Here is a 26,700-nt window from a genome sequence, read left to right on the forward strand (position 1 = left end):
CGATGAAATTTTTGGTCAGTGAATGGACAATGATGTCAGTAATAAACACTCCTGGAAATTCAAATAAGAACACCGTGAATTCATTGTCCCAGGAAGGGGAAACTTTATTGACACATTCCTGGGGTCAGATACATCACATGATCACTCTGACAGAACCACAGGCACATAGACACAGGCAACAGAGCATGCACAATGTCGGAACTAGTACAGTGTATATCCACCTTTCGCAGCAATGCAGGCTGCTATTCTCCCATGGAGACGATCGTAGAGATGCTGGATGTAGTCCTGTGGAACGGCTTGCCATGCCATTTCCACCTGGCGCCTCAGTTGGGCCAGCGTTCGTGCTGGACGTGCAGACCGCGTGAGACGACGCTTCATCCAGTCCCAAACATGCTCAATGGGGGACAGATACGGAGATCTTGCTGGCCAGGGTAGTTGACTTACACCTTCTAGAGCACGTTGGGTGGCACGGGATACATGCGGACGTGCATTGTCCTGTTGGAACAGTAAGTTCCCTTGCCGGTCTAGGAATGGTAGAACGATGGGTTCGATGACGGTTTGGATGTACCGTGCACTATTCAGTGTCCCCTCGACGATCACCAGAGGTGTACGGCCAGTGTAGGAGATCACTCCCCACACCATGATGACGGGTGTTGGCCCTGTGTGCCTCGGTCGTATGCAGTCCTGATTGTGGCGCTCACCTGCCCGGCGCCAAACACGCATACGACCATCATTGGCACCAAGGCAGAAGCGACGCTCATCGCTGAAGACGACACGTCTCCATTCGTGCCTCCATTCACGCCTGTCGCGACACCACTGGAGGCGGGCTGCACGATGTAGGGGCGTGAACGGAAGACGGCCTAACGGTGTGCGGGACCGTAGCCCAGCTTCATGGAGACGGTTGCGAATGATCTTCGCCGATACCCCAGGAGCAACAGTGTCCCTAATTTGCTGGGAAGTGGCGGTGCGGTCCCCTACGGCACTGCGTAGGATCCTACGGTCTTGGCGTGCATCCGTGCGTCGCTGCGTTCCGGTCCCAGGTCGACGGGCACGTGCACCTTCCGCCAACCACTGGCGACAACATCGATGTACTGTGGAGACCTCACGCCCCACGTGTTGAGCAATTCGGCGGTACGTCCACCCGGCCTCCCGCATGCCCACTATACGCCCTCGCTCAATGTCTGTCAACTGCACATACGGTTCACGTCCACGCTGTCGCGGCATGGTACCAGTGTTAAAGACTGCGATGGAGCTCCGTATGCGACGGCAAACTGGATGACACTGACGGCGGCGGTGCACAAATGCTGCGCAGCTAGCGCCATTCGACAGCCAACACCGCGGTTCCTGGTGTGTCGGCTGTTCCGTGCGTGTGATCATTGCTTGGACAGCCCTCTCGCAGTGTCCGGAGCAAGTATGGTGGGTCTGACACACCGGTGTCAATGTGTTCTTTTTTCCATTTCCAGGAGTGTAGATCAAGAAGTAGATGAAGAAGACAACGATTTTTCAACAGCCAGTGATCACAATTCTGCTAGCGAACAAGACCATTCAGAGGAAGAACTTCAGGACAATGGTGGTGAGGATTTCTCTGTTTCTATAAAAAAAAATACTTAGTGTCAGTTAAAATTAAATGTGTTCTGAGTGTTGATAAAGAGAGATGTAGATCTCAGTACTGAATATTAATTTTTCAGGCTTTCTTTTTGTGGCTTCCGAGCTCAGTTTTTATATGCAAATTTAAAACCCAGAAATTAGTTTTATGCGAAAATTTGGTTTCTACAGAGATACCTTAATTTCTTAGAACGTAAAATTCAGTTCTCTAACAGTTCGTTTTGTGTACTATCGAAAAAGCTTCACAAAAGTATGCTATTTTTGCTTGATACAAAAATAAAATACTGTTGGCTTTATACAGTGCAATAAAATCAACAAGTAGTATATAAATAACACTTATATAGTTGTACCCATAAGTGTTATGTAACTTAAATTTAAGTTTCAAATGATTTACAGCTTATATTTTGGTTTAAAGATAAGGGTCTCCGAGACCACACCTTGTAGTATACGTTACATAAAAGTCACCTCGTCAGTTAAGGTTAATGATCTCGACTCTGATAGTGGTTTATTCAAACCAGGCATTTTTAAGTTGCCTCCCCTCCCTACATTGGGGGCCCCTTTCATCCTTTATTGATTTCTTCGAAGTACTGCTATGAAGTTGGCTATGAGGCGCATTCTGCTCGTAGCAGAATCAAACCCGTGATGCAGCCCTCTTAAACCACTGTTGCCATGAGTTAAAGTGAACTCTCCACCAGTTTTAAGTGCAAAAACCTCTAGAAAACCACAAACAAAAATTAGCATTAATTTTTTTAAAAATAACTATGAAAGAATATAATAAGGAATTAGTTTCCTTTATTATTAAATAATGAATTATTCACAATCATTAAATTCACATACAATAAATAAATCAGCAAGTCAAGGTCAGGAAAATACAAAAAGTTCTGTAACCAGCTAATTATTTAAATGAATTCGTCTTCTTCAGATCAATCATTTTTGTTTGCATCATCACCATCGTTTATTGGAATTTCATATACGTTGCATCATTTTCCTTCCAACCCCAAACAACAGCGTGTTCTTAATATAGCAATTCAAAGATTTAACTTCATTCTGTTCCTCTGCTTGTTTTTTATTACATTCATACTGCTAACTAGTACCTCAACATCGGCGTTGGAATGAGGCAGTATCACAAGAGTTATCGCAAAAGTCGCTAATTCCTGAAATCTGAATTTCCCTTGCGCATCTTTGAAATGCAATACAGTGAAAACTCTATTAACCGTCACTCATTAAACCGTCAGTTTCTGTTAACCGTCACTGCTGTAACAACATAATAATACTGTAATAACAGAATGCCCTAAGGCGCAGTGACGCGTTCGCTTTGTTTATTTACTCTATGTTAGTGGGAAGTGAATGTACCCGCCCGCCGTACATAAAATATGACCTTCACTTGACGTGCTAACACATCTCCCCCTTTTTTTTGTCTTTGTCTCACTTGTGAGTCAACAATCACCACTGGATCGGTTTACAGTTGTGGCGAGAAGACTGTAAATGTCGCAGCGTATCTAGTGGGCTGTACCATGTTACGTGTTTTCCACTTGAATAAGCTTTATTGACTAATATTTTACACTACCGTGTTTAGTGGAGTAGTGTGTGATACAGTGACTTGATAAAATGTCTGAAAAACGTAAACGTGTTGTTTTAGGACTTAATGAAAAACTTGAAAATATAAAACTCTTAAGAAAGGGCGATACTGCGAATAGTGTAGCGCTGATTTGTGGTATTGGAAGAACAACAGTTAACGATATAAAACGTGATGCTGATAAAATAGAACAACATGTGTCAACAATGCAGATCGTGGATGGAGATGTGCGAACAAGAAAGACAATGAAACCTATAAAATATAATGAATTGGACACTGCAATGTAGCGATGGTTTATACAAGCAAGAAGTCAGGGGATTCCACTTTCAGGGCCTATAATAATGGCCAAGGTTGTTGAAATGAACAACAAACTTGATGGTGACTCGTCTTTTAAAGCAAGTATCGGATGGCTTGACAAGTTTAAATTTCGTCATGGCATTCGCCAACTTGATATCAGTGGAGAAAAACGCAGCACGAATGGCTCTGTAATTGCTGAGTTCCGGGAACTATTTAAAGAAAAAATGGCTGAATTGAATTTTGTTAGGAAACAAGTTTACAATTGTGATGAAACTAGGCTCATTGGAAGCCTTTACCACAAAAGACATTAGCATCACTCTCTGAAAAAGCTGCTCCAGGTTTCAAAGTACAAAAAGATCGCATCACTGCTATGGTTTGCGCAAATGCGACCGGCAATCATAGGCTACCCCTACTTATGATTAGGAAATCAAGGAAACCTCGTGCATTCAAGAATTTGAATTTGAATGCTCTCCCTGCACAATACTACGCCCAGAAGAGTGCTTGGATGGATCAATCAATTTTTTCTGACTGGTTTCACAAACAATTTGTACCTCAAGTTAGAGCACATTTGACTGGAAAAAAGTTGCCACAGAAAGCGCTATTGCTATTAGACAATGCCCCAACGCACCCTACTTGTGAAATGAAAAGTAATGACAGCAGCATAACATATCTCTTTCTTCCAGCAAACACAACTTCACTTATACAGCCCATTGATCAGGGAATCATCGAAAACATGAAACATTGTTATAGAAAAATACTTATCGAAAGTTTGCTCTCATATGATGAATCAACATCTGTAAAACAGTTTTGGAGGTCTTACAGTATTAAAGATGCCATTTTCAATATTGCCAGTACATGGAGTGATTTGTCAGTGTTAAATCTCAAGAACAGCTGTAATAAACTTTGGCCTGAACCTGGAGGTGAAGAATCGGAGGAACCTGCTTGTGTGACAGTTGACGAGATGGTCAATTTGTGCAATAATTTACAAATCAGCACAAATTTGACGCCAGAAGAAGTATCAGAGTAGAGTGTGACAAAGTGGACGGGGGTTTCCAAACTTTGAATGATGACGAAATTGTTGCCAGCGTAAGTGCCACCAAAGAAGAATAAGAATGGGCTGATGAAGACGAGTGTTCGAACCATGAAAAAACAAACTATTAACCATTCAGAGGCCGAAACAATGCTGTCCAAGTGTATAGAATGGTTTGAAAGTCAAGAAGAGGCTACTGCAACTCAGGCACTACTGCTCCAAAAATACGAAATATCTTGAAAGCTCGAAGATAAAAAAGGCAGAAGAAATTTACTGTCTATTTCCAAGCTAGATGAACTATTTCACCTTAAGTTTATAGTACAGTACAGTACTGTACATTACGTATTTTGCAACTTTTGAAGCTACTGTATGGATGTTTTTATCACGTAATAAATAATTTTATATGCTATTACAATCGTGTTTAATTTGTTTTCGCTCCGAAATATTATTATATTAGTGTGTGAGTGATATGTGTCTATACATAAAATAATTGACTGAGGTTATGTTTAGGAGGAATACAGTGTTTCTGTTATCCGTCTATTCGCTCAACCGCCACGACCACGGTCCCGGAGATGACGGTTAATCGAGTTTCCACTGTACTTCATTCCCAAATTTTTTGTGACTTTGGTTGCGTTCCAGCTCAACAAATGAATTTGTCGCCACTAATCATCAATTCTTGCTATAAACTGTACACTTTTATTGATCTGAGCCATTATGTCAATTACATTTTCTTTGTTGTGATTAAGTGCTTGTTTTTCAACAACGTCAAATTTTATGATAACCAGGTTTTAATTTCTTCGATCAGTCTTACTACAAACGTCACGCAGCGATTACGCAACATTTCTTCGTCATCCCGTGGTAATCCTTTTTCTCTCATTTCAAAGCAACTGCTTTTCAAAGCGGAATCCCAGATAACATCTTCGATCGACGAAATCACGAACACTTTGAGTAAAAATATTATTTGCAGGTACCGTACCTTTGCTGACAAGCATATCTATCAGGTTGGTCAACTCATCAAAGAGGTCAGAGTGATCTGTATTTTTCAACTCAAACATTATATTACTCTATTTATTTCAATTAATATTGGATATAAAAATGACATATATTTATTTATTTATTTATGCATTTATTTTACCTGGCAAGATTAGGGCCTTCAGGCCCTCTCTTACACCTAACCAGGCATACTCAGGTTGAACGAGTTACAGTTTCTACTTAACATTAAGGACATATAGCCTATTATGCTGTATTGATGTTAAAGAAAAAAATAGATATTATAACAGTAGTATAATGATAATTATAACAATAAAAAATAATTATAACAATCAATAATAATAATAATAATAGTAATAATAATAATAATAATAATAGTAATAATAATAATATTAATGACTATGTATATGAAAGTAAACATACTTTTCTTTTCTGAATGTCAGTCCCATTGTTAGTTGGGAATTTTCTCGTTATGTTCTTGCAGCTTGTGAGTTATTCTCATCGAGCAGAGACATAAGACGATAGAATGGGGTGAAAGAGATATATAAGAGGTAGATAGGTTAGAGGAAGAGAAATAGAACGGTAAAATTCGAAGCTGTGATGGAGAGGAGAAAGGAAGAGATAGGAGGGGCACAAGAATGGTGGTTATACCGTCCCTAATATGTAAGCTTTGAGTTCCCTCTTGAATGTTGAGTAGTTCTGGATAAGACGCAGATCACAGGGGAGCGCGTTCCATAGTCGTATGGCTGAGATGGAGAATGACACGGAGAAAGATTTTGTGTTATGTAAAGGTACAGCCAAGATGATAGACGTATCTGATCTGGTGTTGCGATTGTGGAATGACGATAGGTGTTTAATGTGAGAAGATAAGTATTGGGGGCACCAGTGGCTAAGAAATCGATGAAGTAAGCACATCGTGTGGAGATCGCGTGCCGTATGTGGGCGTATCCAACCTAGCTGGGAGTATGAAGGACTGATATGATCATACAACCGAATATTGCACACGTATCTAACGCAAGCATTCATCACTAGCTCGAGGCATCTAGAATTTTCGCTATTTGTGCCGTGTTGAACTACATCGCAGTAGTAAAGATTAGGCAAGACTAGTGTTTGGACTAATTTTTGTTTAACATGGGTTGGAAATATTTTTCTAAACTTTTGAATTGCATGTAGGGAGGAGAGCGATTTCCGGCAAGCTGTGACTGTTTGTTCTTCCCAGTTTAGGTGTTCATCCAAGATTATTCCAAGGTCTTTTACTGTTTTTTGGTATGGTAGTTGGGTACCATTGAGGAGTATTTTAGGGACTGTTTCGCGAAAGTACCGGCTGATTAACTTTGGATGAGATATAAGTATGACCTGGGATTTCTTGGGGTTTAGTTTCAGACCTAGGTTCTGTGCCCATCGAGAAACAGAACAAAGATCTGCGTTCATACTCGCTACTGCGCCAGCAATGTTTTTGGGGCTTGCACTTATGTACAGTTGGATGTCGTCGGCATAAAGATGGTAGTTGCAGGAGTGAATCACTGAAGAAATATCATTAATGTACAGTGAGAAGAGTAGTGGACCAAGGACGGAGCCTTGGGGAACTCCAGAGCGCACGCTTTTCCATGATGACTTTTCCGACCCACAAATGACTTGTTGACTTCTGTTTTTGAGGTAGCTGTTGAACCATTGTATTGCGCTGTTTGAGAAATTCAGCTGTTTCATTTTAATTAGTAATATATCGAAGTCAACTGTGTCAAAAGCCTTGCTAAAGTCAAGCAGTGTTAGGATAGTAGCTTCACGTCTGTCCATAGCATGTTTAATGTCATCAGTTACTTTGATTAATGCGGTTGCTGTACTATGGTGCTTTCGAAAGCCTGACTGATATTCGTCATGGATGTTATGAGTGTTGAGGTAATCCGTCAGTTGTTCATGGACGATGTGCTCTAGGGCTTTAGAAATTGCAGGTAGTATGCTGATCGGCCTGTAGTCACCTGGCGACTTAGGGTTGTCAGTCTTGGGTATAGGCTTAATTAAACTTTGCTTCCGCTCAGTAGGATATGTACTACTGACAAGAGACAGGTTGAAGATGTCTGTGATAACTGGAATAATAGTGTCTACGACGTTCTTAATCATGCCAATGCTCACTCCATCACTTCCTACTGCCTCGGAAGAGATTCTCATAATTGCCTTGTGTACTGTGCCGGTAGTGACATGTTTTAGGAAAAACTTGTCTCTCGAGAGATTGATATCTTGGGGCTGGTAATTTGTCGCTGCGTGGCAGTTTGCAGCTGTTGAGAAGAAATCGTTTAATTCTTCTGCAGACGCTTGATAAACAGCGTCAGATCTTCGCTTCCCTATACCGAAACTGCGCAGCTTTTTCCACAGTGCAGCAGGTTTTGATATGCCGCATACGACAGAGCGGGCATGTCTGATTTTGGCATTCCTCACGCTTTGCTTGGTTCTGTTTCGGAGTTTCCTATAAGCTTCGTACGCCTCGGGAGTTGGGTTACGCTTGAAGGCCCTATGTGCAGCATCACGTTTATTCATTAACTGACGTAATGCAGTGGTGAGCCACGGAGCGGGAGCTCTCTTTACCTTAACAGTGCGTTGAGGAGCATGTTTATCATACAGTGCAATAATTTTGCGACATAATTGCCGAATTTTTTCGTCTAAAGTCGGTTCATCGTTTATATCATGCCAAGGGATGTCTGAGCAATCCTTTTGAAGAGCGTCATGGTTAACATTTTTTAAGTTTCTGTAGGTTACCAGGTGAGATTTTTCTTTGGTAGTATGCATTGAGTAATTTAAAAATATCACGTCATGAGCAGAGAGTCCCGGAGCGGATGTCTGATTGGCGCGGATTATTTTATCTGGTCGCTTTGTTGCTATTATATCTATGATTGTGTGGCTGTGTGGCGTGTGATGAGTTGGGTCCAGCGGTGTTAAACTCATATCATTGGAGTGGAACAGTCGCCTTAGTTTTTCGGCAGAGGGAGATTTTAACTGTAAGTCGATGTTTGTGTCGCCCATAATGATTATGTGTTCATACTGTGTCACGAGTGAGGACAGGGCAGACTGAAAGGAGGACATGGCACCGACGTTTGGAGGTTTATAGATTACTCCAATTAGCAGTTTCTGATTTGATGTATTTATTTCGAAAAACAAGAACTCTGCTTCTCCTTCGCCCTTTGCATCCGATGTGCATAGCACAGTAGGTGTCAGATCAGAGCGAACATAGGCACCCACACCACCCCCGCGTCGTGTTTCACGATCTGCCCTTAGGAGAGAGTAACCAGCGATTCGGATAGCGTCGGAAGAAATGTTTGGTTTCAACCAAGTTTCCGAGACGAGGATAATGTGGAACAGCGACTGGCAGAACAGGTCACAGAACTCGTCGAAGTGAGCCGTTAGCGACTGCGCGTTCGCGTGGGCCACAAAGAGCCCGCCGCCTGAACCGGTCCGTCCCATTGTGGCCGCCTGTAGGACCGAGCGCGCTCCGTTTACCTGCTGGCCGGAAGAGGGACAAAAGCTGGATTTCGCGGGGCAAGACATATTTACAGGTGTGTCCAAGGTCGTGACTGACTCAAGCGTCTGTGGACTAAAGGTGAAAAACACGCTGGAAGTATCGAAGAAGGGAGTGAAAAGAAAGATGGAAAGTGGCAGTAGTAGTTACGAAAAAGATAGTAGTAGTAGTAGTAGTGGTAGTGGCGAAGATGGAAATAACAGATATAGAAAGGCGGTTGTAAGGAGATTCCTGTTAATGGAGGATGTTAATTCCCATTTGACTGACAATATGAATATACATGAGCACTTATAATAGACAAATAAAGAAACAATATTTTTGTGAAACAATTGACTGATTTTAAATAGAGTACTTATGGTACTTATAGAAATAACGGAGCAGTATTTAAGCTAAAAAAATGAAAAGAAAGAATAAAAAAATTAACTTATATTAGACAGATTACAATATGAGACTTTGTGTCTCGCGAGATTTCGCTCAGTCTTTCAGTTCGAACATGTTTGTCACCGTTTTCCTCCCTCCTTCCGTCTTGATTACGATCCTGCCATCCTGGGTCCATACATTTTGAAGGCCAAACTGTGTGATCGCAGCGTTCAAAACTTTTAGTCTTTCGCGCGTCAGATCTTCCCTCAGGGTAACCCCACTCTTGGCGAGTTTTCTTTTCTGAGCAAACACTTCAGCTCTTTTCCGGTAAGACACAAATTTAATTATTATGGGCCTGGGTTTCATGGCACCTGGTGTCCTGCGCCCAACACGGTGGCTTCTGTCAATATCGGCCACGTCGATCTGCACGCCAAGTTTCTCACGCACGAGGCTAATGGCCAGGTCGTCGGTGTTTTCGCGATCGTTTTCAGCTGCCCCGAACAAGCGCAAGCTGTTCCTTCGCTGATACTGCTCAATTTCATCGGTGGCAGCTGACAGTTTAGCCTCTAGGTCGGCGGCTTTTTTCTCTTGTGCGGCCAGGGACTTTCTAAGAGACTGGATTTCGGTGCTGTTGCGCCCGACAGACTCTTGTAGTTTGTCCATGACCGCGGCCGTCACGGAGTCCGTGATGGATTGGACGATTACGTCTAGCGTGTCTTTGTTGTGCAGCGCCGCACTCACCTGGGACCGGACGAGCTCCCCGATGTCGGGAAGCGGGGCCTCACCTGCCGCCGGAGACCGGGCGCCCGCGCTGCCTGCACCCCTGTAGCCTCGCCTGCTGCCGCTTACTCGTGCTCTTCCCATTTTTCACTCACTTATCACTTATCACTTGTGGTAATCAACGGAGAACAATACACTACGGCAAGTAACACTTGTTTAGTCGGATGCACACGTTGTGGACTGCCGCACTTCTCTGTAACACCTTCAATGAGCGGAAAAACTCGCGAGCCGAAGAAACGCGCGTCACTCAGTGGCCGCCATATCTGCACTTAAGCAACGGAAAAATGTGTTTTTAGCTCAGGTAAGTGTGTGTATTATTTTTCATACCGCGGATCCTACTGATAACCACCCTCTCTGGCACGCTTGAACTATTTTTAACGGTTTCTGCCCATCGTTGATGATTTTTGTATAGCTCCTTATAAAGAGACTGTCTGAAGAGGAGCGACTAAACCAATCTTATGTCTCTTTAATTAAAAACTCCAAATTTCTCGGTAAAAGTTCTTTTCCAGCAGCTGAAAGGGCCAGCTGCAAGAAATGGCAAAAGCAGCGTTCTAAAATCGGGTGTGGTACCTCTTCTTTCAATTTCGTAAATACCCCATCAGTTACTCCAACGATGACAGAGGCATTATCTGTAACAATGCCCATTAAATTGTCAAGTCGCGAATCGAATCGTTGCTGTGTCTTCTTTATAGAAGGGACTATAGCTTCAGTATAACTCTCGTGCAGTTCAGCAAGGTCATGGTATGTAGAAACTATTTTTTGGTGTAATTTACTGTAACAAACTATATAATCAATCCCAAGTATTTATATACAGCAATATCAATAGATTCATAAGTTAATAAGATAAATGGTTGATCTTTGCAATCTTGCTTTAGATTGTCAGTGAAATGCGGCGCTAAAACGTTTGAAAGATCGCATTTTCAGTAACTGAAACTGAATTACTAAACCACTATAAAATCCACCAGCCGCTAGAATCAATAGTTCGCCACTAAAAGGAGGTTTGAAACCACCAGTTTTAGTGAAAAATCCACAAGTCTGGCAACACTGAGTAGCAAGAGTAGCTAAAAGTTGCGAATTGTGGAGGACAGTTTAGTTTCACAGAATGCCACGTGAGGTATCATGTTCGCCGCCCTGTGCTTTAACGATCGATTTCGCAAAAGTTTTGTCGTCTTCATAACCAAATGACATCCAAGGTTATGATACGCCATTTCATAGTACTGGGACGAAATTTAGCCAGAGTAAGAAACTTTAATGAGTTACTGTACGCGGGCTACTCAGAAAGCACGGAACGTTTCCTGCTGAGGCCCTAGCTGCGCGCCTATTGCGTATGTTTTGATATGTGCGTGCTCAGCATCTCAGTCGGCATCCATCCGTGACAGGAGGAACGTCTCTGCTCGACTGGTTTTTTCGATATTCGAATGAAAATGTGCACTGCAATCGAAAATCCCGCCAGTTGTGAGGTGCAGTCTGTGATTTGTTGGCAAAAAACCTAAAACCTACATAAATTTATCGTGAACTGTGCGAAGTGTGTGGAAACAACGTAATGAGTGAATGGTCCGCCAGGTTTAAAAATGGCCGAACCAACGTTCGTGATGAAGAGAAGAGTGGACTGACGATCTTGTCGCTAAAGTTGATAAAACGATTCGTGGAAACCGTTGCTTCACAATAATGGGGCTTTCGCTTTCTTTTCCACAAGTTTCATGGACTTTGTTGTTTGAAATTGCACTCAAAAGCTAGGCTACGACAAATTTTATGCACGATGGGTGCCCAAAATGCTTACACAGCACCATAAATAACAGCGAATGGGGGCAACATGGTGATTCATTATTGGTGACGAGACTCAGGTGAAACACATCAATTGGGAGACAAAGTTACAGTCCATGGAGTGGGGGCACACAAGGCCTCCCAAAAACCGATAAAATGTTTGCAAACCTTGTCAGCAAGGAGGTTGATGTCGAAAGTGTTTTGGGATAGGCAAGGTGTGCTTCTTATTGATTTTCTCGAACATGGAGCATCCATAAATTCTGCCCGGTCCTGTGAAACTTTGCATGGCCTTAGAAGAGCAGTTCAAAACAAGTGCCGAGGAATGCTGACGTCCAAAATTTTGTTTCTGCACGACAATGCCCGACCTCATACGCAAACTGCACTAAAGAACTCCTTAATTCATACAAATGGGAAATTTTCCCTCATCTACCCAACAGCCCTGATCTTGCACCAAGCGACTTCCACTTGTTTCCCAAGACGAAGAACTGGCTTGCAATGCAGCGCTTTGATGACGTGGAACTCCAGGTGTGCGTGACACACTGGCTGAAGTCCGTCATGGAGGGGGTGGGGAGTAAAGGGGAGGGGGAGGAGGTTTAGGGGAATGGAATATCGCTTAACAAAAGAAGAGTTTGGGTGCTCTACCGACAAATAGGTAAAATTTTGTGTTGCTTAAAGTAATTTTTGGTAACTGTTTTGGAGTTCAGAGTAAAAACTATGTTTTAATAAATAAGATGCCTCTTTTAAGTTCATGCTTATTAGTTTGGACAGTAAGTTATTTTCCACTATTATTCTTTTGTTAAAATGTGTTTGAAATACATTTTAATCTATATTGCTACATAATTATTAAACAAATGATTGAGTCAGTTGGAGTAACATATTCGCTGATTTCTGAAGTCATTTTATCCAGAGTAATATGATACTCCATGAGGGGGGGGGGGGCTATAGCCCCCATAGCCCCGCCCCCCTTGCTACTGCCCCTGTCTCAGGAGGCAGAATTTTACGACGAATGTCTTTCAGACCTTATTCACTGCTATGATAAGTGTTTCAATTTGTTTGGTGACTATGTGGATAAGTAGTATGTCAGTCCCTCTTTTAGATGAATATAATAAAATGTATTTCTTCTACTTAGTTTTTTTAACGCCAAAACCTTCCCTACTTTCTGAATATCCCTCGTATTATGTTCATACAACAACAAGGGAACGCTTCTGACAGGTTTAGACAGTCGAAATGAGACTAATCCTATGGACGTTGGTGTGCTACTGCTGGAAACAACGCTCATTCGAATTTCCCATAGCTGACATTGCCTGGTGGCCGTTAGCGACTGATGTTTCAAATAGTAAACAATTCGTCATAAGCCGTCAGCTTAAGCAATTTTTAATATGGACTTTGGGGGGAAAAATGTATGCATGGCGGCAGAGCAGTCATCTTTACACATTAGTAGTTCCTTCACCTTCGGACACATATGTTTTGGTATTCTCGATTCAGTTTCGGGTGAGGAAGGCAATATAGACCGTTACCAATATTGTAAGTTGTATTTTAAGGGCTTTTCTCAAAGCACAATGCTGATCAGATTCGTTCTGCAATTTCATACATGTATCTGACATCTGAATGTGAACTCAACTGATTGCAGTATTTTTCTTTCCGAAACTACTCACAAGAAATTCAATATACTTAAATGTATGTACTTTTAAGAGCTACAGAGACTCAGAAATATGGTATTGATAACTTCGTATCTAAAGCGACAGTATGGGATGATTTTTGGTCAATGTGAGTACAAATGCCTATAAATCTGATATTACTGATAAATATACAGAAGTTTTACCTGCTATGAAAAAGAGCCTATCCATTGTTGTTGCTTTTCCTGCAACTACATGCACAATTGAATTATCCTTCAGTAAATTATTTCTGCTAGGTGTTCCAAAAGAAAAGTAAGTAACAAACTTAATTTTGCTAACATAGTCATAGACAAATATGCGCTACAATTTCGGTGATTGTTATTTGACTTCAAACAGGATCCGGCACAATATTAAAATTTGTTTATTTTCATATTACATGAGGCTCTTCATGGTTAGTCTTTTCTTCATCATTTTATTATTTCGAGCTGTAACTTGTAACGTGTCAATTGGTATGACTGTAACTTCATTTTTTGTGAATGTAAATAGATGTATTTTTTTAGCAGAGTTGTAGATAACTGTGTATGAGAATTTTTAATATTTGTTCTCTGCATTTTCACTGTGGGCGATGATTAGTCAAAGGCTCTTCCTGGCTTGATATTTGATATTTTCGTTTATAACCTTCAGTATTCTCATTTCTCATTCTTTATTATTTCAGTATTTTCATACTAGGCATCAATTATGTTAATGGAATATGACTATTTTTTCTACATATTTGACCACCAGACTGCCGTTGTTATCGATCATTTTGTTGGAAATATGGAATATTTAATTATAAAAAGATACAACTTAAGATCACTGACTTGGAAACAGTGTAACATCCATAATCATTTTAATAATACCGAAACTTTGCTATAAAGGTAATGATAAAACCGTGCTTCCATTACAGTATAAAGATAATCAACATACGACTAATACTGAGTAAATGATCATCAGTTCTCTGGTATATGGTAACGAACGGCAGATTTCGAATTTTGACCCTCTCCCCCCCCCCCCCCCCCCCCCCCTCCTGGCCCAAAGAAAAACTACTGCAGACGCCTGCGATGTGAGACCAATGTGTGTGATGGGCAAGCTACTGTTTAGAAATTAAGCAGTGTGGTCGGCAAAGTCTATTCATTCCATGGAAATTCGTCGCTGTTGTTCGCGGTTCACTAGGTGCTACTGCACCACGTGCACTCCTTAATATGCTGTAATTTGTGTACAGAACATACCACAATTAGTAGCTGCGGCCTGGCGCGCCAAGCTCAGAGGGGCGTGTCCAAGTGTAAGCTTTGTATACACAGCGTTTCACAATTAGTAGCGATGACTTCTGTGGGCGAAAGTGTGCGAGATAAAAGAGGAGAGGCGAGGCCCCAAAATGATGTCACTTGTATGGAAAAATTTTCTCTGTTCGGCTCTGCCATTAATACGAGTGTGAAGTTTTCAATACACATGGGCTAAATTCTTGGATACAAAAACTATCAGTTTCATCAAAAACATACGGGAAACGTGGGAAGGTGCCATGTTACATTGTGAAGTGGGTGAGACAAGCGGAAGGAAAATCAAATGGTTGGTTTTATGAGAAGGTTTGCATGTAAATGTCTTATGCCTAAAAATATTTGGCAAAACGACAAACATTGTATAATATTCGAGAATGATTGCACAAAACGCTGTTTAAATATAAGTCGAAACGCGTCTTTGTTAAAAATACCCAGCATTACAGCATACTAAATAACAGTTCCGTTTGTTGCAAACAAACAAACAAGTAATAGTTGTACCTCTACTACCTTTATCACCTTCTATTATGTTACGTGATGTCACAGACAAAAGAACACACAACATCGTGGTGAACCGTAACTGTATGCAGACGCTACGAACCGTGCTGTAACCTGTAACGCCGAGGACGGACTGCTAAGTCATACGCTTCGATCGTTCCTCGTGTCCAAGGTCAGGGGCACGTGCGCTGCTGCCGAGTCCTCGGTTGCGCAACTCAGTGCAGTGTGGAACATACCAAACCAAAAGTATGAATGTTATCGCTCAAGAATTTTATTATTTTTTGTGAAAACGTCTATTCGTTCGTCTGTCAAACTTTCTTGTTAGCCAAAATACCATCCGAATAGCTACGAAACTAAGAATGTGGAAACAATAATTGAGTCTACAAGGGGTAGAGAATGTGGGTAGGTATTTGACGCGCAATGCTTGTTCTGGCTGTGAGATGATCGTACCAGTTTTAGCGCATGCGCGATGGTTACGAATTAAAACCCGCGTCATGTAGGAAGGAGGTCACGTTAACCACTCTCAGCCAATAAGATTCACTCTCTGTCCGAGCGGCTAGCAGGGAGTTAACAGCGCGACTGCGAGAATCTGTCTCCTGCATGCTGCACTATTCTCATACTCCGCGACAACCGAACTATTGACTCAACACTGTCGTTTTTTGTTTCCTTGTAGCAGTATAGCTGCAAATGAGCGTCTGTAAATATTTTACTGCCATTAAAGGAAAAAGTCAGGTCACGGCAATAAGCACAAGGTGAGGTTGGCGATTATTTACCGCATTTATAACTTTTTCAAACATGAATTTGAAAGCAGGAGTCGTACTACTGACATTTGAAGACACAAGAACGGACTGCAGAAGCATGTGGTGTCCGCAAAGGTACTGCAGGGAGAACTGTAAACGGAGGTGTCAGAGCTGTAGAAACCGTAGCAAAAGTTCGCTTTCGTGTCTCCTGGAAAGCATCGAAATAGCATGTAACATGTAACACTAATGAATGGTTTTGACAACGATGGTTAGCACCCAACATCACAAAAACTAGTTGCAATTATTCGTGATAATGATGGACTTCAAAGGTAACGCCTGCCGGAGTGGCCGTGCGGTTCTAGGCGCTACAGTTTGGAACCGAGCGACTTCTACGGTCGCAGGTTCGAATCCTGCCTGGGGCATAGATGTGTGTGATGTCTATGTAGTTCTAAGTTCTAGGCGACTGATGACCTCAGCAGTTAAGTCGCATAGTGCTCAGAGCCATTTGAACCATTTTGATTCAAAGGTAGCGCTTCGTCAGAGTAAAAAATATGTAAGGTATTGGTTTAAAATGTGTTATGAAGGGAATTTTTAGTTGAAAGAAGTGTCATAGTTGAAGAACGAACCACATCCCTTATAAAAATGCACGACACAAGAAGAGGAGGTACAACAACAGTGTATTACCATGGTGAATCGTGGGGTGCTCCGTATCATCCCAGTTAGACATGGTGGAAAGTGAATGACGCTAAGGGCGGTTTTAAATTTCCCATAGTAATGGGTTCTTGAATGATTGTTCTGCATGCCAAATCTTCTTTTAGTTTTGTTCCTGAGAGTAAGCTTGTATTAAGGTGAAAGAAAAACTTCGGTGACTACGATTCGGAAATTCACGTTGTCAGTTTCGTGAAATGGTTCGCTGAACAAATCTTGCCATACCTTATTTCGCAGTCAGTCATTGTCATGTACCACGGTAGTTGCCATACAGCTCTTACCGATAAAACACGAAGTACAAACATCATGAAGGCTGATATATTGCTCTGGCTTACAAATAAAAATACACTGTGGCCATTAAAATTGCTGCACCAACAAGAAATGCAGATGATAAACGGGTATTCATAGGACAAATATATTATACTAGAACTGACATATGATTACATTTACACGCAATTTGGGTGCATAGATCCTGAGAGATCAGTACCCAGAACAATCACCTCTAGCCGTAACAACGACCTTGGTACGCCTGGGTATTGAGTCAAACAGAGCTTGGATGGCGTGTACAGGTACAGCTGCCCATGCAGCTTCAGCTTCAACACGATACCACAGTTCATCAAGAGTAGTGACTGGCGTATTGTGACGAGCCAGTTGCTCGGCCACCATTGATCAGACGTTTACAGTTGGTGAGAGATATGGAGAATGTGCTGGCCAGGGCACCAGTCGAACATTTTCTGGCCCGTACAGGGCGAGCAAAATGTGGTCGTGCATTATCCTGCTGAAATGTAGGGTTTCGCAGGGATCTAATGAAGGGTAGAGCCACGGGTCGTAACATATCTGAAATGTAATGTCCACTGGTCAAAGTGCCGTCAGTGCGAACAAGAAGTGACCGAGATGTGTAAACAATGACACCCCATACCATCACGCCGGATGATACGCCAGTATGGCGAAGACGAATACACGCTTCCAATGAGCGTTCACCGCGATGTCGCCAAACACAGATGGGACCATCGTGATGCTATAAACAGAACCTGGATTCATCCGAAAAAATGATGTTTTGCTGTTCAGCCACCCAGGTTCGTCGTTGAGTACACCATCGCAGGCGCTCCTGTCTGTAATGCAGCGTCAAGGGTAACCGCAGCCATGGTCTCCGAGCTTATAGTCCATGCTGCTGCATACGTTGTCGAACTGTGCGTGCAGATGGTTGTTGTCTTGCAAACGTCCCCATCTGTTGACTCAGGGATCGAGGCGTGGCTGTACGATCCTTTACAGCCATGTGGATAAGATGCCTGTCATCTCGACTACTATTGATACGAGGCCGTTGGGATCCAGCACGGTGTTCCGTAATACCCCCCTGAACCTACCGATTCCATATTATGCTAACAGTCATTGGATTTCGACCAATGCGAGTAGCAATGTCGCGATACGATCAACCGCAGTCGCGATAGGCTACAGTTCGACCTTTATCAAAGTCGGAAACGTGATGGTACGCATTTCTCCTCCTTACACGAGGCATCACAACAAAGTTTCACCAGGCAACGTCGGTCAACTGCTGTTTGTGTATGAGAAATCGGCTGGAAACTTTCCTCATCTCAGCACGTTGTAGGTGTCGCCACCGGCACCAATCGTGTGAATGCTCTGAAAAGCTAATCATTTGCATATCACAGCATCTTCTTCCTGTCGGTTAAATTTCGCGTTTGTAGCACGCCATGTTCGTGGTGTAGCAATTTTAATGGCCAGTAGTGTACTTCGCACAGAATAAACCAAACTCGTACCGATTTCTCGCAGCTCGTTAAATTATGTAGGTACACGACAGAAAGTAAAGACAGGATTTTCTTGCATGTAAATGTGTACACACAGTTTTGCGTTTACCCACATATCAGTGTCAGTATAATCGCATGGAATTCATTTGGGCAAAGATTAAAATCAAATCATTAACGATAATAGAAACTGAATCGCTTGTGATTGAAGCAATAGACGATATGCCCCCTTCAGCGTGGGCTCAGTCTGTGCAGCGTTCTGGAAAGCTTCAGGAAGAAAGCTTTGATATCTTCGTAAATTTATAGTCGGATGGTTCGGACGCAGACACAGATATAAGAGACTGTGGTATTGCGATGTAGAGTTTGGAACATAGTAAAGTAACAATTTTTCTTCGTTTTAAAGACTCATGGTTTAAAAATGTGTTTGTCAGCATATTAGTTGCATTTATAGTACATAATCAAGATACTGTCCAAGGACAAAAGCCTTTGCTCTAATAAAATGCGGGGATGTGGTCGGATAAATTCTTCAAAAACTCCCACAAGAAAATGCCTCACATTTTCAAAGCACAAATTGGAAGAGGCCTTAAAATGACAGAGACGGTTACCTGTCGAGATATCGTTGATTTTCCCTGTTATCGGTCTGCATTTCCTCGAGTTACACGCAGATAATCTTTAATTGTTTGTTTTTTCATTGGATTATAAATGCCATCTCTCACTGTAATATCGAACGAGTTAGTTTACACCGATAACGCCTGTTGACAGCGAAAAATGTTATAACATTCTGACCATTTGTACAACAGGTTTTCACATTAGCCTTTTCTATTAATAATTCTTTTTATGCACTGTGATTACATTCAACTATCATCAAAAACACATACAATCACGCCTAACACATATTTTTAAAAATTCTATGGACCAGAAACAGTGGGTTTGTGCTTGAAGTTTATTTTGTTGTGTATTACGTTTTTACTTATAATACAGTTCAAATCATAATAAATGACAATTATTCCAAGCAGTTTCAAAGAACTTGTTGTTAGGCAGTTGTAATTTTGATAAAAATTGTACTTGACGTCTTCACAAACCTGCGTCAGCTGTTCTCGCCTTCCGACACCATGAGGACTAAAGCTATGGAGCAGTCGACACAACGTCGTCGAGACGCCAAGTAAGATTTCTCTCAAGACAATTGATCGAAATCGGGTTTAAAATTTATTATTTCGTCATAGATCTGAACGTATAGCACCTAGTACCGTAGGAAAATCAACACAGATCGGCAACGTGACCTTCATTTAGGGTTGCCAGAATTTGTTGCTAGTATACTGGGACCTTTCTCTGAAATTAAGTAAAAGCGGCCATAATTGGTTGATCATAAACCGGGACATTTCGGACACTTGTCTTAACGTTAAAAAAGTGTAACATTTGTGCAAATTACTGCTGTACTCAATTGATTTAGTAAAATAAATAAATAAATGAACATTTTATATTGCAACTAATTGAATAATACCCAAGGGAGGGCATTCAAATGGTAAAAACATTTTAGAGTATTAGTACTGGTAACACAAGAATTCTTTATTTTGAAAAATTTATGCGAGATACAATATTGTCTTCTGAAATACTATATGTTGAAATGTAAGTTTCACATAGTTACCCTACGCCTCATAGTCTGAGTTTTAGAGAGAAGATGTTTCCCCTGTTTATGTACTCATAAAAGTTAGAGCAAATCATTTAATAATTAAAAACAAATTTAATTATTGCTTCGAACGTTGGTACTTGTAATCTGTTTCGTTCCTCAGTCCATTCCTAATGTATGAGAGAAAACACTCGTTCCATGTTTTCATTATACCCTGGAATTATGAAGACCAATTCATATATATTCAGCAACTGAGAATACTGTTCTTAGCAACGAACCTGTCGAAAGAAATAGGTCAATTTCTCCTGTCATAATTTACTACCCCAGTTTTTGCTATTTTTGTTGGTTTCTGATTCAGTGAACTGCTTGAGTTAAGAAAACTCGTCAAACAATAAACTGTCAAATACTGACAATCCTCTAACTCGTGTTAATGTTGTTGTCCTTGTAACATTGCTCCACTCAGGTTCTGCGTCCAGCAACATCCATTTAAAAGTGGAAAACTCATTGAGATTTATTGACCATTTTTCTAAATAAGCTGTACATGTTTCATAAAACTGTTCTACATCAACAGGAAATTTTTGAATTTCACTAGTTAATGCAACTTCGCTGTTCTTTAAGAGAGATGTCACTTTGAGTGGAATAAAACTTTCTTCTTTACGATACTGTTAGTATTTTTTTCCCAAAATCGCAGCTACTTCTATAACGCTGTGTGCTTTCTCAAGTTTAGCTATTTGTCTCTGAAACACGCTTAACTAACTTTACAGGAACCACAGATATGCTTTCGTTAACAGATTCTGGAAGAGGGTTGTAGAAATTTAGGTGCCTTTTCTTCTTAGACGAAGAGTGATTTAAGTGCAGCATACAACTTCAGTACTCTCTCCACAGCAACAAACAAAGACAACCACCTTGATTTTGTATGTGACAACAGTGCATGATCCTCTTTGTCCACAAACTCACAAAACTCCTTTAGACGCCCCGTTCGTTCTGTGTATATGGAGAAGTAATTGAAAAGTCTAATTATAAAGGTTTCTATGTCGACATTCATAACGTCAGCGGCTTTCTTGGCAGCACTGTGAGCAGGGGAGCCAACTCCTGAAAGATTTTCGTTTATTTCACGTTTCAGTCTGGCAAATACATTGTTTGTTCCTGTTCGTCGCATCCTCCAAAATTAGTGTTAGCATTGTCAGCACTAAATGCAATACATTTATTCTTATTAATTTTATTTTCTCCTTATGCAATTTCAGTTCAATGACATTCTGAGGTGTAAAATATTGAACAATTAGTGGAAATATTTTTTCATCCTTGTGATTACTTGCATCTGTGGTATTGAGTAACAGCAGACCAGTGAAAGGTCGCCGAATATTTGTTTGACATTGTCAGGTGCCAGAACAGCTTTCAAAAGTGCTGTTGTCTTGGTTCTGCTGAATGTCACATTCTTCGCTGAGACAGAATCGTTAAAATGATTCGAGGTTAGAGTATAAGTACAGTCCACAGATGTCATAGACATGTGATATTTAACGGTATGTTAATACATTGTTAATTCCGCTGCTGCTACAGATTGGCTCTATTTTGAAGGCTTTCAAGTAAAAAAGCTGTCTACTTCTTTTTAAGTGCTAGCAGAGCACGTGTTTGATTTATGCTTTTGGCTGTCTAAATGATCTGTAATATCTGCCCTTCCTCCATGTGAAATGGAAACGTATGATTTACATATTCCACATCATAGTTAACTCTTCCTCGTTTGATGAAAGACCATTATTCTATATATATATATCTCGAAAGGAAAACTTTCGCTTTCGCATTTGGAGCTCACTGCACACACACGCAAGTATGAACTAAGCACAATAAGCCTCGCACAGAGAACCACGTAGCTGCAACGTCGTAACTGAACTGAATCCCAGGACATAGAAAGAAGCTTTACGCGCAATAAAGGGTCCCTTGATAGACGCCGGCAGGTGCGACAGTGAAACGAAAATCATTATTTTGCTTAACAGTGGCAGTTAAAATACAAATCCACGCCAGCATTTAGGAACAAATAGGCGGTCTGAGAGTATTTCCTTGGCATCACAAAACCGGGACTAAACTTGCGTCCCGAAAGCTATTTTCGGGATACTCATCTTTTTTAATCCGCAAAACTGGGCCGTCTGGCAACCCTAACTTCGAAACTTCCTGGCAGATTAAAACTGTGTGCCGGACCGAGACTCGAACTCGTGACGTTTGCCTTTGTCTTTGCAAAGCTCTCGAGTTCGAGTCTCTGTCCGGCATACATTTTTAACCTGCCAGGAAGTTTCGAAGTTAGGGTTGCCAGACGGCCCGGCTTTGCGGATTAAAAAAGATGAGTATCCCGAAAATAGCTTTCGGGACGCAAGTTTAGTCCCGGTTTTGTGATGCCAAGGAAATACTCTCAGACCGCCTATTTGTTCCTAAATGCTGGCGTGGATTTGTATTTTAACTGCCACTGTTAAGCAAAATAATGATTTTCGTTTCACTGTCGCACCTGCCGGCGTCTATCAAGAGACCGTTTATTGCGCGTAAAGCTTCAGAGTGAAAATCTCATTCTGAACCCTAACTTTGTTTGCCCATTTTCTGCTGTCACGCACTAGTAGATGCTATCAATAATGTTCAAATTTGTGTGAATTCCTAAGGGACCATACTGCTGAGGTCATCGGTCCCTAGACTTACACACTACTTAAACTAACCTAAAAGGACAACAGTCATACCCACTTCAGTCCGGAACAGCGCTGCAGGTTCAAATCCAGCCTCGGGCATGGATGTGTGTAATGTCCTCAGGTTAGTCACGTTTAGGTAGTTCTACGTCTAGGGGACTGATGACCTCAGATGTTAAGTCCCATAGTGCTCAGAACCATTTGAGCCGTCATCCGCCAGCGTGTGTAGTGCCAACTGTAAAATTCGGAGGCGCTGGTGTAATGGTGTGATCGTATTTTTCACGGAGGTAGCTTGCACCCCTTGTTGTTTTGCGTGGGACTATCACAGCACAGGCCTACATTGATGTTTTAAGCACCGTGTTGCTTCTCACTGTTGAAGAGCAATTCCGGGACGGCAATTGCATATTTCAACACGATCTAGCACCTGTGACGGAGTGATTACACGACAATAACGTCCCTGTAATGGACTGACCTGCGCAGAGTCCGGACCGGAATGCTACAGTAGGCCTTTGGGATGCTCTGGGACGCCGACGTCGTGCTTGGCCTCACCGTCTGACATCGATACCTCTCCTCAGTGCAGCACTCCGTGATAAATGGGCTGCCATCTCCAAGAAATCTTCCAGCACCTGACTGAACGTATGCCTGTGATAGTGGAAGCTGTCATCAAGAATAAGTGCGGGCCAACACCATATTGAATTCCAGCATTATCGATGGATAGCGCCACGAATTTCTAAGTCTTTTCAGCCTGGTGTCCGGATACGTTTTGCCACATAGTGTACGTGATACGGGCTATAGTTTTGTGTCAAGCGACCCCGATCCGCTAGACGGTTAATAATATTGCACACAAATACTGTGCAATGTAATTAATGTTATACGTAAATTGCTCAATAATGTTGACATTAATATTGTGCGGTAATACTCTAGTTCTGAAGCTGGACAATAAAAATGCTGCTGCTGATATACTTACTGCATGCAGCAAACAAACGTGGATGAAAAATTGCTTCAAGGAGCATCGAAGATCACTCACGAAATTTGTTGAGAGAATTGAGGGTTGAACTTAGAAAATAGACGGTTATCGTAACTTTTTGTGTGTTGTTATTGTAAAAATCCTGCGGACGTCCATATTCCGTATCACCAAACAAGATAATACAAGAGACGTAGTTCCATCAAGTCAGTGCTTATCTATTTTGTTGCGATTCTTTGTTAGTGGCAGTTCTTTCGAAGTCCCGGCATTTACAAATGCAGCTTCACCTTTCAGTATTTGTGACATACAGTAGGTATGGAAACTTGTTAAGCAATAATATGTACACTGAAGGTTTATATTCGGGTTTATACCAAGAGAAATATTACTAACTTAGCGTTAGTCATTTAAAAAAAGGTTTTCTGAGAAACATATCATTCGATTTAGCATTCTTAATCCTCCTGTTTTTGTACTCATTTGTCCTAACATCCCATAATGCCGGCAGTTATATGTATTTATACATTTCCATGCGCTGTACTAATAATGGTCTTTTGTTGAACCCAATTTCCGCACAACAGACCTAACCTAACCTAGCCTCCTTGGTCTGTATAGCAAGCGAGAGACTATAAGGAATATTGGCAATACTACCCACAGACGGCACAATATTTTCTAGTAGTGCAATATATTTCCATTTCTTGTGATGTTCTAAATATTATTCCACAAACTCTCAGTGTCACTCATGGATGGTCAATATTATTACCCGTCCGGCAAATATTGTCAGTTGTCTTCAACGCTTAAGGGTCGCTGAAGTATATAAATTTGTGTCGCGTGTTACTGCGTTTAGCCAGGACATTGATTCGAATGTCATTCTCAAAAGCTTGTAGAGCGCTACTAGGACCCGAAGTGAGACAATAAAAACATTAATGGCAATATAAGTGAAAATCAGTATTCAATTCAAAATTACAATATGATGAATTATCTAGTCTGGACTCGTAAAAATGCTCGGAGTTTAGGAAACGCATGTCAGAGGAAAACCCCCATCGAAAGAAATCCAAAAAGCTTAAATAGTCCGTGAAAAGTTTTTCAAATACGGCTACCAGTCACAAAAATTGTTGACGACGGAATTATTTATTGAGTGACACGTTTTGATGATTTTACCTCATCATCAAGCTATACCGGCACTGAAATGAAATTATCGTGTGGCATTGTTGGCCGGGAGGCCCCATTCGGGGAAGTTCGGCCGTCGTGTGCGAGTCTTATTTCAGTCGACGCCACATTGGGCGACTTGCGTGCCGGTGATGAGGATGAAATGATAATGAGAGTAACACAACACCCAGTCCACGAGCGCAGAGAATCTCCAACCCAGCCGGGAAACGAACCTGATCCCACTGGATGGGAGGCAAGCACGTAATGAGTCAGCTATGCAGGCGTACAGATCACCAATTATTGTCATTATACTCCAGTGTAAGTGTATTACAGCGTGTGACACTGTACGTGTATTACAGCGTATGATATCAAAATGAATTGACATAGCCCCTCTGATCCTTTACCTTTATCGGTACATTGAGAAAGACGTAGATTAAATTGGGCGAATTGTCAAAAATTGGAAATACAGTGGAATGCGGTCTACCTCTATGACCTTACTTGTCATTTTGCCTCCTGTTTCCCGAGCTTGAAAATTCTTATTCACGTCACAGCACCTTTGACATTACGCATGCAAAAGCCAAAGAAGTAGTGCAGCAGAACAGAGAGACGTGTAGTACGTACCAGGAGTCGTCTGGGGACCGTACAACACGCTCCTTGTGCTCCCACTGGCGCACTGCCTCGGTTATCTCTTATCTTACATTGCTATCTGCACCTTGTCTCTTATCACATCCAACCACGTATAGCATGTGTCAAGAACTCTAGTTACGACGTGGAACAGTTCTGAAGGCGTTCTGACTTAGCGCTGCTCATACAAGACTTCACAAAATATCAAGTAATGCTGTCGTACGTAGACGTTGTCTTTTCCACGTTCTTAGAACTGAAATCGTATTATCGTGTAGGTTTTATTTCTACGAACTTCCATAAATTTATAATATAGGTTTTTTTCCTGCCAAGGGTCTTGCCGCAGTGGTAACACCGGTTCCCGAAAGATCACCGAATTTAAGCGCTTTCGGGCTGGGCTGGCACTTGGATCGGTGACCTTCCTGTCTGCCGAGCGCTGTTTGCAATCGGGGTGCGCTCAGCCCTTGTGTTGCAAACTGAGGAGCTATTTGATTGAGAAGTAGCGGCTCAGGTCTCGTAAACTGACGTACGGCCGGGAGAGCGGTGTGCTGACCACATGCCCCTCCATATCAGCATCCAGCGACGCCTATGGCCTGAGGATGACACGGAGGCCGGTCAGTACCGTTGGGCCTTCGTGGCCTGTTCTGGAGAAGTTTCTTGTTAGGATCGGTTTTTCCTTATGTTACGTACTTCTCTTCGGGTATACTGATCAAGCGCTGAGTTACAAACCTTGATGGCGTCCGTAACTATTGTTTACTTCGATACAAGATAAAGTTTAAATAACTGCACTTACAGGACTTGAGGAATGTGGATTGAGAGTAAATCTGAGAAAGACGAAAGTAATGAGAAGCAGCAGAAATGAGAACAACGCGAAACTTTACATCGGTACTGATTGTCACGAAGTAGATGAAATTAAGGGATTCTGCCACCTAGGCAGCAAAATAACTAACGACGGACAGAGCATGGAGGACATAAGAAGCAGACTAGCACTCGCGAAAACAGAATTCCAGCCAAGAGGTCTACTGGTATCAAACATAGGTGTTAACTCGAGAAGGAAATTTCTATGAATGTACGTTTGGAGCACAGCATCTGCGGCAGTGAGACATGGACCGTGGAAAAGCTGGAACAGACGAGAAT

General features: G+C 41.8%; 1 protein-coding gene across 2 annotated transcripts in view; it reads right to left on the reverse strand.

Annotated features, from left to right (window-relative positions):
• Positions 1 to 25,620, reverse strand: part of LOC126336891 (glutathione S-transferase D5-like) — a 75,226-nt gene extending 49,606 nt beyond the window's left edge. Inside the window, exon 1 of one of the 2 annotated variants that reach the window (XM_050001003.1) lies at positions 25,564 to 25,620. The gene's annotated coding sequence lies outside the window, so the exon portion shown is untranslated. Of the gene's footprint in view, positions 1 to 25,440; positions 25,543 to 25,563 lie in introns of those variants that run through there. The other variant, XM_050001004.1, reaches the window with a different exon arrangement.
• Between the last annotated feature and the right edge of the window lie 1,080 nt (positions 25,621 to 26,700).

The sequence above is a fragment of the Schistocerca gregaria genome, chromosome 2 (assembly GCF_023897955.1).
Source record: "Schistocerca gregaria isolate iqSchGreg1 chromosome 2, iqSchGreg1.2, whole genome shotgun sequence".
NCBI lineage: Eukaryota > Metazoa > Arthropoda > Insecta > Orthoptera > Acrididae > Schistocerca > Schistocerca gregaria.